We start from the raw sequence: 14556 nt of genomic DNA, 5'->3' as shown, positions 1-14556 counted from the left end.
AGCCCGGCTCTGGCGCGAAACTGGACAAAGGAAAGGGGAGTGACCACTCCCCTGACCTACACCTCCCCTGGGAGGTGCCCAGAGCTCCTCCAGTGTGCTCCAGACCTCTGCCATCTTGGAAACAGAGGTGCTGCTGGCACACTGGACTGCTCTGAGTGGCCAGTGCCAGCAGGTGACGTCAGAGACTCCTTCTGATAGGCTCCTTCAGGTATTGGTAGCCTATCCTCTCTCCTAAGTAGCCAAACCTCCTTTTCTGGCTATTTAGGGTCTCTGCTTTGGGGAATTCCTTAGATAACGAATGCAAGAGCTCATCAGAGTTCCTCTGCATCTCTCTCTTCGCCTTCTCGACTGTTTTCCTGGTGGTGCATGCTGTGGGGGTAGTCTGCCTCCTCTCTGCACTAGAAGCTCCGAAGAAATCTCCTGTCGGTCGACGGAATCTTCCCCCTGCAACCTCAGGCACCAAAGAACTGCATCACCGGTCCTCTGGGTCTCCTCTCAGCACGACGAGCAAGGTCCCTTGACCTCAGCAACTCTGTCCAAGTGACTCCCACAGTGCAGTGACTCTTCAGTCCAAGTTTGGTGGAGGTAAGTCCTTGCCGCCCCACGCTAGACTGCATTGCTGGGAACCGCGTGTTTTGCAGCTACTCCGGCTCCTGTGCACTCTCCAAGGATTTCCTTTGTGCACAGCCAAGCCTGGGTCCCCGGCACTCTAACCTGCATTGCACAACCTCCTGAGTTGTCCTCCAGCGTCGTGGGACTCTCTTGAGCAACTTCGGGTGAGCACCGATTCACTCCACTTTGTAGTGGCTGTTCTGGCACTTCTGCGGGTGCTGCTTGCTTCTGAGTGGGCTCTTTGTCTTGTTGGACACCCCCTCTGTCTCCTCACGCAATTGGCGACATCCTGGTCCCTCCTGGGCCACAGCAGCATCCAAAAACCCTAACCGCGACCCTTGCAGCTAGCAAGGCTTGTTTGCGGTCTTTCTGCAGGAAAACATTTCTGCACAACTCTTCACGACGTGGGACATCCATCCTCCAAAGGGGAAGTTTTTAGCCCTTGTCGTTCTTGCAGAATCCATAGCTTCTACCATCCTGTGGCAGCTTCTTTGCACCCACAGCTGGCATTTCCTAGTAATCTGCCCACTCCCGACTTGATTGTGACTTTTGGACTTGGTCCCCTTGTTCCACAGGTACTCTCGTCTGGAAATCCATCATTGTTGCATTGCTGGTGTTGGTCTTTCCTGCAGAATTCCCCTATCACGACTTCTGTGCTCTTTGGGGAACTTAGGTGCACTTTGCACCCACTTTTCAGGGTCTTGGGGTGGGCTATTTTTCTAACCCTCACTGCTTCTTTACAGTCCCAGCGACCCTCTACAAGGTCACATAGGTTTGGGGTCCATTCGTGGTTCGCATTCCACTTCTAGAGTATATGGTTTGTGTTGCCCTTATCCCTATGTGCCCCCATTGCATTCTATTGTGACTATACATTGTTTTCACTGTTTTCTATTGCTATTACTGCATATTATGGTATTGTGTACATATATCTTGTGTATATTTGCTATCCTCATACTGAGGGTACTCACTGAGATACTTTTGGCATATTGTCATAAAAATAAAGTACCTATATTTTTAATATATCTGTGTATTGTGTTTTCTTATGATATTGTGCATATGACACTAGTGGTACTGTAGGAGCTTCACTCGTCTCCTAGTTCAGCCTAAGCTGCTCTGCTAAGCTACCTTTTCTATCAGCCTAAGCTGCTAGACACCCCTCTACACTAATAAGGGATACCTGGGCCTGGTGCAAGGTGTAAGTACCCCTTGGTGCTCACTACAAGCCAGTCCAGCCTCCTACATGTAGTAACTGGTAACATTGCATCACAGCTGCTTAGCTTTTCATGTACAACCAAATGTATTAGCTGAACTACGCAATTTGGAAGGTGCACACATCATTGAATGTGCTGAAGGACCTTCAACATTGGTATCACCTATCATGTTTGTTCTCAGGTTCAAGCAGCTGGCGCAGTGTTTATCTATATATCGAAGTGCATGTTCCAAGTAGACAACTTGGCAGACTACTATAACATAGCCTCTTGGTTATTCAACATCAACATCAGCTTGAGATACCGCTCCCTTTTGATGGACACAAAATTCTGAAAAGTTACAACATTGCCCTCCAAACTTGGGCCCATATTTATGGATGGTTTGCGTCGCTTTAGCACCATTTATTTTGGTGCTAAAATGGGGCTAACCTAACTCCATATTTATATTTTGACGCTAGACCCGTCTAGCGTCAAAATATTAGAGTTAGCTCTATTTTTAGGATGCGCAAAACCACCTTGTGTCAATGAGATGCAAGGTAGGTGTTCCCATTCTAAACACAAAGCTAACCCCGTAGTGACATATTTACCTCCCAGTGTAGAAACGGCGCGCAAGGAGGAGGCGGCCCTAAATAATGGTGCTAAACCTTTAAGCATTAGGGTGCAGGTAGGCCCATTTCCATGGCTAAACACCATGGAATGGGAACAAAGATGCCCACCCCAAGCCCCAGCAACTCCATCACCCACACCACAGGGACACAACAGGTAGAGGGAGCCCATCACAGGTAAGTTGCAGGTAAGTGTTTGTGCATGTGTGTGTTGTGCCATAGGTGGCCCCTTACTTGGGGCCCTCTGCCTGGCACTGGGTATTTTGGGCTTGCACAGTGGACACTGGTCCCCTGTGGTGGGCATTGCGGTGGTGGGCATGACTCTTGTCTAAATTTAGACAGGAGTAATTTTTGGCTCCATGTGCGTCAGAAAATGACACTAGGCTGATTAGTGGCAGATATTTTGCCACTAACCAGCCTAACGTCATTTCTGACCCAATAGTGCCATTCCCCTAATGTAACCCCCCCCCAGCTAGCTTATTTTTTTTTATGCTAGCCATTCCTTAGAGCCATTGTGCTTCATTACATAAATATGGCACACAGATGGCTCTAATCTCACATTATGAAAAATGACGCACAACTGCGTTCGCGCAGTTGTGCACTATTTTTCATTAATATGGGCCTTGGTCTCCAGAGGTACAAAAAAGGTTCAATTTTAGAATTTTCAGCATGGGAATGTGTTTTAGAACACCATTCAAGAGGTCCCTTCTAGGCTGTCTAGTTTATCAATGTCGGCAATGACGTATTCATTTATGCCAGAACCCTAGAAGAACTCCACCTAAGGCTCCGGTGCTTCTTGTAAAAGATGGACTATTGTCTCAACCTCAATTGCTAAAAGTGTGAATTTATTAAGCTCTTTATATTATTGCCAGAGGAGACCAGGTGGTTCACACAATACACACTCTCCAAAGATAAGCAAAATAAACACAAAAAGGTGCAAGGGGTGATAAGGAGAGTTTTAAATTTTGACACTTGTCTAAACCCTAAGATCAGCTAATGTGCCAATCATATTGGATGAGGAGGCCTCACCCACATTTAGTGATGCCTCATCATCGGTGGCCTTGCCCTGCCATTGTTAGATAGTACCCTCACTAAGCAGTACTCTTTACCGACACATGTGGGTAAAGGGACTTCCTATCTCTACATTGTTCAATATTAAAACCCTCACTTAGGTTTATTATGGCTTCATGGTCTGGTGGGAGAGTAACAAATCCTGTAATCACAGGTTTGACAAATAGATTGCTGGTCCTTCATACCTGCTCTCTCTACCCATGCTGCCAGCCATAATGGGTAAAACAGGTGAAAATAATGCACTTAAGTTATGACTGCCCTTTGGGAAACGTAAAAGAAAATTGGAAGACATCCTACAGACAAAAGAAGTGAAAATTAAAAAATTTCAAGCTTACGCGTTAAGAATTTTCAATTCTATTAAGGACACGGAGGCGAGGATTATGCTTCTCTTTCTATGCTTTACTTTCCAACAGCAGCCAATAAGAGAAGATATTGTCAAAGAACTACATATCCCATAAATCAAAGTATGCACAGTAACCATAGAGAACAGAGTATAAAACACGAAGAGGCTATGAAACTTCCTCTTTCTTTGCGAGAGTTCAGTCAGTAAGAGTCAATAATTGTAACATCATCAAATCGAACAAAACACGATCCAAACATCCAAGAAACAGGAGCTCCGGAAAAGAACAGATGCCACCATCCAGATCGATACATCCTTGGAACGAATAATTTCAACTCTGATCCACACCTGTGAAGAAAAGAAACAAAACTAATAATAGTATGTGTCATAGAACCATTGTCTACAAATTACATGCATTGATAACATCACAGGGTGGGCGAACAATGAGACATCAACTGAAAAGAGAATACTTAACTCGTAAGCAGAGGTCTTATTGTCCACTTGGGAGGGATAATTCTCGCCTCCGTGTCCTTAATAGAATTGAAAATTCTTAACGCGTAAGCTTGAATTTCTTTTATTCTATGTCAGGACCGGAGGCTCAGATTATGCTAGTTCAAAGCTGATCGCCCACGATCGATGCAATGTCCACAATGGGCTTATGATAGAAGGTCTTAAAAGTAGATTCCGACGACCAGTCTGCCGCCCTCATAATATCCTCTAACCTCATGCCTAAACTAAAGGACTTTGAAGCCATAGCTCCACGGACTGAAGGAGCTCCAAACATGGAGACGTTAATCCCTGCTTCAGAAAGAAGCCACCTGATCCATCTTGCTAGAGTAGCTGACGATACTGGCTTAAAAGGCTTCTGTAGAGCAATCAACAACTGCCCTCTAGGGTCTGTACGGAATTCTTCTGTAGCCGCTTCATAGGCCTTCAAACATTGTACCACGCATAGCTTGGGGTTATGAGGGAAAGCAGGGTACGACACTGAGTTGGTACCGGTTTTAGTACGTTTGGAAATCGAAAAAGAGACTCCCGAAGGAGAAAAAATCCTGCCCTGCAAATCAAGGGAGCGCACATCTGATACTCTCTTGCATGAAATGAGGCGTAGCAATAAGGTCAATTTGGCCGAGAGTTGCTTATGAGAAAGGTATTTGTTATCTGGCCAGGACGAAATGAATGTAAGTAATACGTTGACGTCCCACAGAGAGGCATACTTGGGACGCGGGGATTCGACAGACGAATACCCCTCATTAATTTGCAGACAATATTGTGTTCGCCCATAGGTTTGCCCTGAACTGGTGAATGACCTGCGGAAATGGCAGATCTATAATTATTGATCGATCTGAAAGCCAGGCCTGAAGCCCCCAGTGAAGCCAGAAAATTGACCACTAAACTGACATCAGCGTTAAAGGGATCGGCACCCCGTTCCTTACACCAATGACTCCATCGCTTCCAAGCAGAGGCATACCGGTTGAGAGTATTGGGGGACCAGGCCTGGAGGATGAATTTAGAAGCTTGTTCTGAAATGCCTGGCAGGAACCAATGACGCCTGATATTCTCCAGGCTACCAGCCGAAGCTTGCCCTAAAGTATCAAGGGGTGCGGGGACCCCAGAGGGTCCCGGAGAAGGTCGTGAAGAGGAGGGATTAGGAGAGGGAAATCGCACAGAAGGTCTAGTGCTAAGGGAAACCAGGCTTGAGCCCTCCAAAGAGGGGTTATCAACACAATCTCCGTCCTCAGACGTCGAACTTGGGCAATGACTCGAGGAATCATGCTGAACGGAGGGAAGGCATACGCTCGATGGGGAGACCAGTCTTGGAGAAAGGCATCGGTGGCTACCGCCTCCGGATCTGGTCTCCAGCTGAAGAATAGAGGCAGCTGTCGATTCAATCTTGAGGCAAAGAGATCTATCGAGAAAGGGCCACATTTGTGGTTGAGAGAGGCAAACACCTTGTGGAGTAGCATCCAGTCGCTGGAATCCCGGAGGAATCTGGAATTCCAATCGGCCACTGTGTTGCGAGTCCCTGGGAGGTACTCCGCAATCACAGAGATGCGATGTTGGAGGCAAAATTGCCAGAAATCCTTGGCAATGCGAGCTAAGGTCGGGGATCTCGTGCCTCCCAGCTTGTTCACATACCTGACCGCGGAGATGTTGTCCATCCTCAAGAGAATGCAACAATCCGCCTTCAGAGGAGAGACACTCCGGATTGCAAAGGATCCGGCTAAAAGCTCCAGGCAGTTGATGTGGAGGTGGAGTTCCTCCTCCGACCAACGGCCCCCGGTGGAGACATCCCCGCACCGGGCTCCCCAGCCCCACCTGCTGGCATCCGATTCCAGAATGACATCTGGGGCAGTGCCGAAGATCGCTAGCCCGTTCCAGGCCTCCATGTGCTCTAACCACCAGGTTATCTCCGAGCAGGCCTCTGGATTCAGAGGAACTAAGTCCGTATAAGACAAGCCCTTCTGTAGATGAGAGATCTTGAGCCATTGGAGGGCTCTGTAATGTAGGGGACCCGGGAAAATAGCCTGGATCGAGGAGGATAAAAGGCCCACCATCATGGCTAAGTTCCCCAAAGACACCTTCTGTCTGGATAGAAGTAGGCGCAACTCCTTCTTGATATTACGCACCTTCAGAGGAGGGAGGATCAACTGAGCTGTCACCAAGTCTATCCTGAAGCCCAGAAACTCTATCTGTGGGGACGGATGGAGACAAGACTTGGGTTGGTTGATTATGAAACCCAGATCCTGGAGAAGCTGGATCGTCCAAGACAAGTGGACCTGCAGGAGAAGGGGGTCTTGAGCCATAATGATCAGGTCGTCGAGGTAGACTATCAGACGCACACCTCTTGCCCGAAGGGATTCCACTACAGGCCTCATAACCTTGGTGAAGCAACAAGGAGCAGAGGAAAGCCCAAAGAGGAGTACCTGAAACTCGAAGCACTGGTCTTGCCACAGAAAATGAAGGAAACGCTGATGAGGTGGGAAAATAGGGATACTTAGGTACGCGTCCTTTAAGTCTAGACGCACCAACCAATCCGCTTCCTGCAGTATATCCCTGAGAAGATGGATTCCTTCCATCTTGAAATGTCTGTAAACCAGCCATGCGTTGAATTCCTTGAGGTTTAGGACTAAACGCGAACCTCCCCCTTTCTTGTCTACAAGAAAAATGGGGCTTAGGAAACCCCTGGGATGAGGAACAGTTCGGCAAATAGCACCTTTCTTGAGGAGCGCCTGCACCTCGGAGTCTATGATCTCGATATCGTGATGGGAAAAATGGGGAAGAGGAGGGGGGCTTTGCTGAAAAGCGGTCTGGTAAAATTCCAATCTGAACCCTTGAACGGTTTGTAACAGCCAGGGATCTCTGAATAACTTTTGCCATTCTGTCAAACAAGATTGAACCCTGCCCCCAAGAACTACCTCGGAAGGGTGGATTAGTCTCACCTGAAGTGGTGTGATCCTGGAAGTCTCCTTGCTGAGCTCTGAAAGAGGTCTTGCGGTAGCGACCTCTAACTCCACGGGGACGCGTGGGATAGAAGGTGGAGCTTGCCTGTTGTTCCCTGTAGTAACCGCGGCCTCTGGAGAGGGCCTCACGTCGGGGGCCTTGGTAATAGGGGCGGCCAGACGAGCGCCCCCGCAGACGTCCGGCCCTCCGAAAAAGAGTCTCCCTGAAAACTTTTTTGAGTGACAGTTGTGCCTTGTCCATGGTGTTGAATGTCGCAGCAAATTTGGCCAAATCCTTGATGAAAGGAGCCCCGAACAGTAGCCCCTGGGCCACCGGACCCGCTTCTGAGGTGGCGAGTTCAGTAAGCTGAGGATCGATTCGCATCAGGATAGAACGTCTCCTCTCTGTTGATAAAGCCACGTTGGCATTACCCAAGTGGAAAATGGCACGTTGAGCCCACCCTACCAAGATGTCAGGGTCGATAGGGGACTGAGACTCTTTGGCCACGTAAGCCATCTCTAAGATCTTGGCTAGAGGACCCGAGAGGTCAAGTAGCTTGTCTTAGCAAGAGCGCCAAGCTCGGTCGAGGCCCTTTTTGGGGTCTTTCGCCCATTTCTTTAAAAAGGTGACCATAGTTGGGTCCACATCCGGTGTATCTGTAACCTTACCCTCCAACTCAGGGCGAGGACACTCCGCACGAAGCCGGGCCCTCACATCCTTATCAAAACTAGCTCTGATATGTTTTTGGAGGTATTCTGCCACCTCGGGTGGAGGAACCCAGCTAGAAGAGCGGGGGTGGACAATCTCCTCTGGACTGAACGTCAGTACCTTAGGTGCTTTGGTAGGAGGGGCTTTGGTAGACTCCGACTTTTTGCGCTTGCCCGCGCCTGGCCTGGTACCGAGATCCTCCTCAGAATCTGACCCGGAAGATGTTTTGGAGGATGACTGGTCCGAATCCGAACCATAAGCGTCTTGAGCTTGGGAGGAGCTATAACCGTGTTCCTTTCGGATGGAAGAGGCCAATTTTCTGAAAATATCGGAGTGGGCCCAAGATTTGGCCTTAGCCTTACCCTTAGAGGTAGAGGGCTGGTCCGAAAGCGCTTCCTCCGAAGACGCAATGGGGGGCAACCAACCTTTCTGGCACGCACAACTCTCGAAATGAAGAGTGAGGGGTCCCAGAGCCCTCTCCAGTGCCTTATTTATAGAGAGCTGCACAGTATTGTCCAACGCGCCAGCCAGAGTCTCATCAAAAAAGGGAGGCTCATCCCCAAAGTATTCTTCGTCCTCATAAGAATATGAGTGGGCCATTTTATTACAGTCACGCGAGGAAACGTGGATTCTGCGAATTTCTGTCACGTATAAAACGTGGATTATGGGTAGTCCAAGACTACAGTCAGGGGGAGTGCACACCCCGGCAGGCTGAAAGCAGTAGAAAAATGCCAAAACTGCTGAAAATGACTTAGAGTGTGGAGGGAGCCAGCCTGCAGCACTCTAGGCAGCGCCTAATCCAATTATACAACCCTGGTCACAACGTGAACCTAGGGCGTCAGGGAGTATATCTGAGGCGGTCCGGCACAATCAGGACACTGAAATAGCCCAAAAACCTTTCAAAATCCAAGTCCAGGGACGAAATCCGAAGAGAGACGGCACTCGCGCCTTTCCGTTCCTCTGACAGCGCGTCTAAACGAGACGGTTGTCAGGGCAATGAGAAAGCGCGGGCGCGTGAGGAAAGGCGCGCAACAACGCGGGGAACGCACAAAACTAAATTAATGCCAATCCGCCTCAACGGAAAACTCCGAGTCGGAAGAACCGACACTCCCGCTCCCGCTCCACAAAAAAAAGCAATTAGCGGCGCGTGCTCGAGCACAATCAATCACAATAGCAATGAATAAAGGAATGTACTTAGCTGTCTGCGGAAGCAGCAAAGAAAGAGGAAGTTTCATAGCCTCTTCGTGTTTTATACTCTGTTCTCTATGGTTACTGTGCATACTTTGATTTATGGGATATGTAGTTCTTTGACAATATCTTCTCTTATTGGCTGCTGATGGAAAATAAAGCATAGAAAGAGAAGCATAATCTGAGCCTCCGGTCCTGACATAGAATTGAATATTGAAGAATAAAATCTTCATGTATTTGAGTGCAAACTGTGAAAAACAGGGTGGAGACAAAAGCTTGGGAAACCCGTCTGCCATGTTGGAGCTGGCTGGAACCAAAACAAAAGTGGTACAAGTGCTATAATAGTCTACACAAAGCGGATGAGTTAAAGAGGAAGTAATAAAGAGTAAACGTTTCATGTATTTTCCTGACAACCATGAGAACAGGGGAGAATCAGAGGCTTGGGAATCCTTCTGCTATGTTGGAGATGGCTAAAGACCAAGACTGAAGTAAAAAATAAGTTTTATAATTTTCTACACAAACCAAATGAGTTAAATCGGGGAATGCAGGAAGAAAAGAAATGAATGTAATAGATCTGTTCAAAAGAAGAAACAACAAATGTCAGTTGTAGAAAACAAACAATTTCAATCCTGTCATGGAGACCCTTTGGTTGAAAAGAGCTCAACTTCTTTATCCAAAAGGTCGCTTTTTGTGGGAGAAGTTTTCTCGTGACCGTTGTTTCTTAGAAGTCTGTCGTAACCTCAGCTGAAGTGTATGCGAAGTTTCTTTTGCGGTTGTTGAATGTTGCTTTTGAGCTGAGTGTGTTTTACTTTAACTTCTCTTTCCATGTTCCCTACAAAATAGGAGTGTGCAAGGACATTTTAAAGAGTAAATACAATTGTAAGTGTCAGAGGTAGTGAATTGTTTGAGCTGAATCTTCTTCTCTCTGTGAAGATGCGTAACGCTTTCGCCTTCGTTTATGTTATTGCAGTGATCACAGTTGTAACATGGATATGGTCTACCCTTTTCGTTGGTGGAAGGATTGTTAGACAGTTTTTCTTTGGTTATAATCTCTTTTATCTTGAATAATCGTTGATATGCAAAACTGGGTTTGTCTTTGTCTGAGCCTCTGAAACCTGGTTAATTTTCCAAGCCTCTGATTCTCCCAGTTCCTAATCAAAACAAAGGAATTGTTTACTCTCTTACTACCTCCCTTTAACTCATCCTCTGTGTAACTATTTTAAGGCTTGCAGCACTTCAGTTTTGGTTGGCAGTCCCCTCCAACATGGCGGACGAATTGTCCCCATTCTTCACAGCTCACCACTAAAATACAAAAGATTTTACTCATCAATATACACTCTCCACTTGTTTTGACAGTAGGATTATTTTTACATTTTTTTTATTTTATCTTTTACAAGTAGTATCCTTAATTCGCCAGCACTCTTTACAGCTATTTGACCCCCTTTCGACCATTTCAACATGGAGCTACTACACAACTGCATGGCATTTACCTGTCTAGCTGACGTTTCTCTGCGGTGCAGGCGGTTTTATCCCATGGTGTCAATCTCAGTTCGGCGTTAGTCTGAGGTTACCGCTTTTGTTACCCGGACGCAATGCTGTACAGTTTTTAGATTCTGCGTTGTTTTCCTCCTTCCCGTGGAGTTCTGACATACCAAATGACTGCTTCTGATTGAGGGAATTATTTTTTCAGAGTGTCTAGTTTGTGTCTGACATATCATATTTTAAACATTATTTGTATGTGACATGAACATTGTATTAAGGCATGTTAATTGTTGACCGTCGCACTTTTTCCGTTTCACACACGATTTTCTGATTGCCACAATACTAACAGCATGAAAGTTTTGGGTAGCTTTATTTGTTGGAATACAAATATTTCACTAATTCCTTGAAAACAGGGTATCTTTACCAGAGAGCGGGAATACACAGAAGAGTCACGGTTTATATCTTGGAAGGTTAATTTTTTGTACTACTAATACATTTCTATACACGTCACCTAACAAAACAACTCCTCTACTTTACTTACGTTTCATTTGCCTTCTTTATTAGTTTTCCTGCTCCTCTCCATAATGTAATGAGTATATGAATTTTGGCTTTATATGCAGACATTTTGGATAAATATCAACCCTATCAAGCAACACCAGAGGGACAGATTATAAAACAATTGCATTGCCTTTGCAGGGTGACTGCCTGATAACCTAATCCTTGAGTCAGGTTTACCAAGCCACACAAAAGCTACCTTGCATGGCCCTCCGTGGCTTGGTAAATTAAGAGTAACACAAGGCACCTCAAATCACTGCCTTGCGTTACTCTGCGCCGGGAAGGCATTACATGTGTGGAGAATGGGTGTTCCTAATCATCTACCTGTGTAATTTGGCAAATTCCTAGATTTACCAAGACAAGTAAATCTGGGAATGTGTCAAAAGTGTACTCCTTCCCAATAGAAATGCAACAAAGAGAACTATCTGTATTTCTCTTTGTTTTCCCTCTTTCTCGCATTCTGCAGCACACGTAGAAAGAGGAAAACACTTCTAAGGATTGGTTTTATGCAGGAAAGTGTCCCTTCCTGGAGAAAATCAATCCTGCCTGCAATGCACCCCGGCCCAAGGGTGCCTGCGTTGACACTAGGCAATACACAATGTGCTAGCGCAGATAGAGAGCAGGAATGCACCAAATGTTAGTAAAAAGGCACATTCCTCCTCTCGCCGTTTGAATTTGGCGCAGTGCAGCGAGTTGTCTTGTTCTGCTGTGTTGCATCAAGTATTCATAAATCTGGACATAAGTCTGAAAATAATTGGAACATTTGTTAGGAATAAAAATACAAAATGACATAAATACTTGTGTATAAAAATACCTCTATGACTGTGAATTAAGGTTTTTAAAGAAAAAGGTTTAGGATATGAGAGCTTGTTTTAAAACTACAAGAGGTTGAAAACCCACAAATGTAAATAATTAGGTGTGAAGCCAACCCTCCTAGTGTGCTAGGACTAAACCATGGTTTGGTGCAGCAAAACAAGATATGAATGGCACACTTCCCTATCGCTACTCATTGTAACCTCCTTTTAATGAAAGCGCAATGATGACACAAAGGAAGAGACTAAATGAGAAAATTGTTTGAGATACAAAGCCCGGTGATCCTTTACAAGCATTGATGTTCTAGTGCTTGTTGAAGATAGACATTCTTGAAGCAAGTTTCATCCTATCTTTGAAATGTTTGCCTTGTCGGTAACCTTTTTCAAGGCGCCAAGGTAACAGCCAACAAATAGGAAGAGACCGTGAATAGGAATGTTTGTGAAATCAGAAAGTTTCATACTCCTGGTGGATTGATTTATGACAATAAAATCTCATCAGTGAGCGTGCACTACCCAAAACATCCCTTTTGTAGATGGGTACTGGATGTCCGAAAACCCCGTCACCTGCAGTACCTGAGTCACCCGGCTATTCATCCCCGTCAAGTTCTTATGGAACTTCATGTCATGCTTCAGAAAGTGTGTCTTCCAAACAGGTAGGTCCGTTTGATCATCCAAGGTACTCTTTGATACCTTGGTCTATGGTTCAATGGTATAAGGAATATTTGCAATAATGTCTGTAGTTGTAGTGAAATGATTTTTATAGTGATATTTATCCTGTTTTTGTTCAAAAGTGTAAACAGATTGTATTTCTTGATTTAGCTTGAAAGACCTGGGTCCAGTGGAGAGACAAATGTTTGCAAATAGTCAGGTGTTCTTTAAATGGAAGTAAGTGGAAAAAAGGGACTCTTTCACATGCTTTCGGCTTCTGTGCCATTAAAACAGCAATGTGCTTTTGTATATCAGCTACTTATCATTAATAAAAAAACATACTTCTGTACCAAGTTTTTTGTCTGAAAGGGATTGACTGTATCAGTTTAGATGGTACTTTGAGATCTACAACAATCGTAAACAGTTCTAGGAATGCAGACTCTGAAAAAGAGGGCAGATGGGATCTATAAAGATAAGGTGGCAAAGGAAAATTAGCATGCTGCTGCCATAAGGGGGATTTAGAGAGAGACGGGGAGCACCTAGTGCTCTTGATATATGAGAAGAAAGAGAAGAGAGGTGCTAAAAGCCAGAACAGACTGAGAGTGAAAAGCAAAGCGAGACAGACATTGCCCAAGGGGTGTGAGCGGAGCGGTGCGAGCTCCGAGTAGGAGGAGAGGTGGTGGAGCGCTGTCAGGTAGGCCAGAGGCAGTGTGGGAGAGCTGGCCCAGGACCTGCTCAATAGGGTCGCGTTGCAGCCTCCATTCATTAGGTCTGGGGAGGGTGGGGCAGGACAGTCAGTGAGCGGTACCGGAGCGGACGGGAAGTGGACAGAATATTTGCCAAGCCTATTGACTTAGGAAATGCAGACTGCTTTTTCAATGGAACTTTAGCTTTCTGGCTTTACACAGTTTTGGCATTCTGTTTGTAAGTCTGGCCACACCCAGTGTTAGCTGCTGTCAGAACTGTCAGCAACAAATATGCAGAGAAAGGCTTTGTGCCTTCTTCAGCCATAATTGTTTTGTTCTGGGTCAGCCTCCATCAGACATTGCTTGAAGAAAGTGTCTATCACATTATGAATTACCCCATAGGAGTATTTCTAGCTCACTTTCATGCTATCGGCCAGTAGCTGCGTTAGTCTACGTAAGTAATACTTCTTTTGTAGTGCATGAATGGGTAGTAGCCTGTTATCCTGAAAGGGAGTGAAGCAGTGGCATAATGTTTCGCATTCACTTCTGCAGCCCTTGGCTGCACTGCAAGGGGCATAAGCTGTAACACTTCTGCCCCATAGCAACTGCCTCCTAACTCATCTGGCGATGCTTACGTTTCATGGAGGAAGGAAGGGTGCAACATGGACTGAGAGCCACCCTCTTCTTTAGGAACAGGATGAGCTCAGCAGTGTCACCCTTGGGGGAGGTGGTGGACAGACAGCGTTACTCAGCAGTGCCACCCTTGTGGGAGGTGGTGCACAGACAGCGTTACTCAGCAGTGCCACCCTTGGGGGAGGTGGTGGACAGACAGCGTTACTCAGCAGTGCCACCCTTGGGGGAGGTGGTGGACACACAGCGTTACTCAGCAGTGCCACCTTTGGGGGAGGTGGTGGACAGACAGCGTTACTCAGGAGTGCCACCCTTGTGGGAGGTGGTGGACAGACAGCGTTACTCAGCAGTGCCACCCTTGGGGGAGGTGGTGGACAGACAGCGTTACTCAGGAGTGCCACCCTTGTGGGAGGTGGTGGACAGACAGCGTTACTCAGCAGTGCCACCCTTGGGGGAGGTGGTGGACAGACAGTGTTACTCAGCAGAGCCACCCTTGTGGGAGGTGGTGGACACGCAGCGTTACTCAGCAGTGCCACCCTTGTGGGAGGTGGTGGACACGCAGCGTTA

At 46.5% G+C, this 14556-nt stretch overlaps 1 protein-coding gene across 3 annotated transcripts in view; it reads left to right on the top strand.

Moving 5' to 3' along the window:
• The window catches only part of LAT (linker for activation of T cells), a 697198-nt gene that overhangs the window by 124283 nt on the left and 558359 nt on the right, over positions 1-14556 (top strand). For 2 of the 3 annotated variants that reach the window (XM_069243940.1, XM_069243936.1), the window contains exon 1: positions 13245-13367. The exons of the other annotated variant lie outside the window; for it this stretch is intronic. The gene's annotated coding sequence lies outside the window, so the exon portion shown is untranslated. Of the gene's footprint in view, positions 1-13244; positions 13368-14556 lie in introns of those variants that run through there. 3 annotated transcript variants of the gene reach the window in all.

Source organism: Pleurodeles waltl, chromosome 7 (assembly GCF_031143425.1).
Source record: "Pleurodeles waltl isolate 20211129_DDA chromosome 7, aPleWal1.hap1.20221129, whole genome shotgun sequence".
Lineage (NCBI taxonomy): Eukaryota > Metazoa > Chordata > Amphibia > Caudata > Salamandridae > Pleurodeles > Pleurodeles waltl.
Note: the sequence above shows the minus strand (reverse complement) of the source record. Positions and strands in the feature narration are given on the sequence as shown.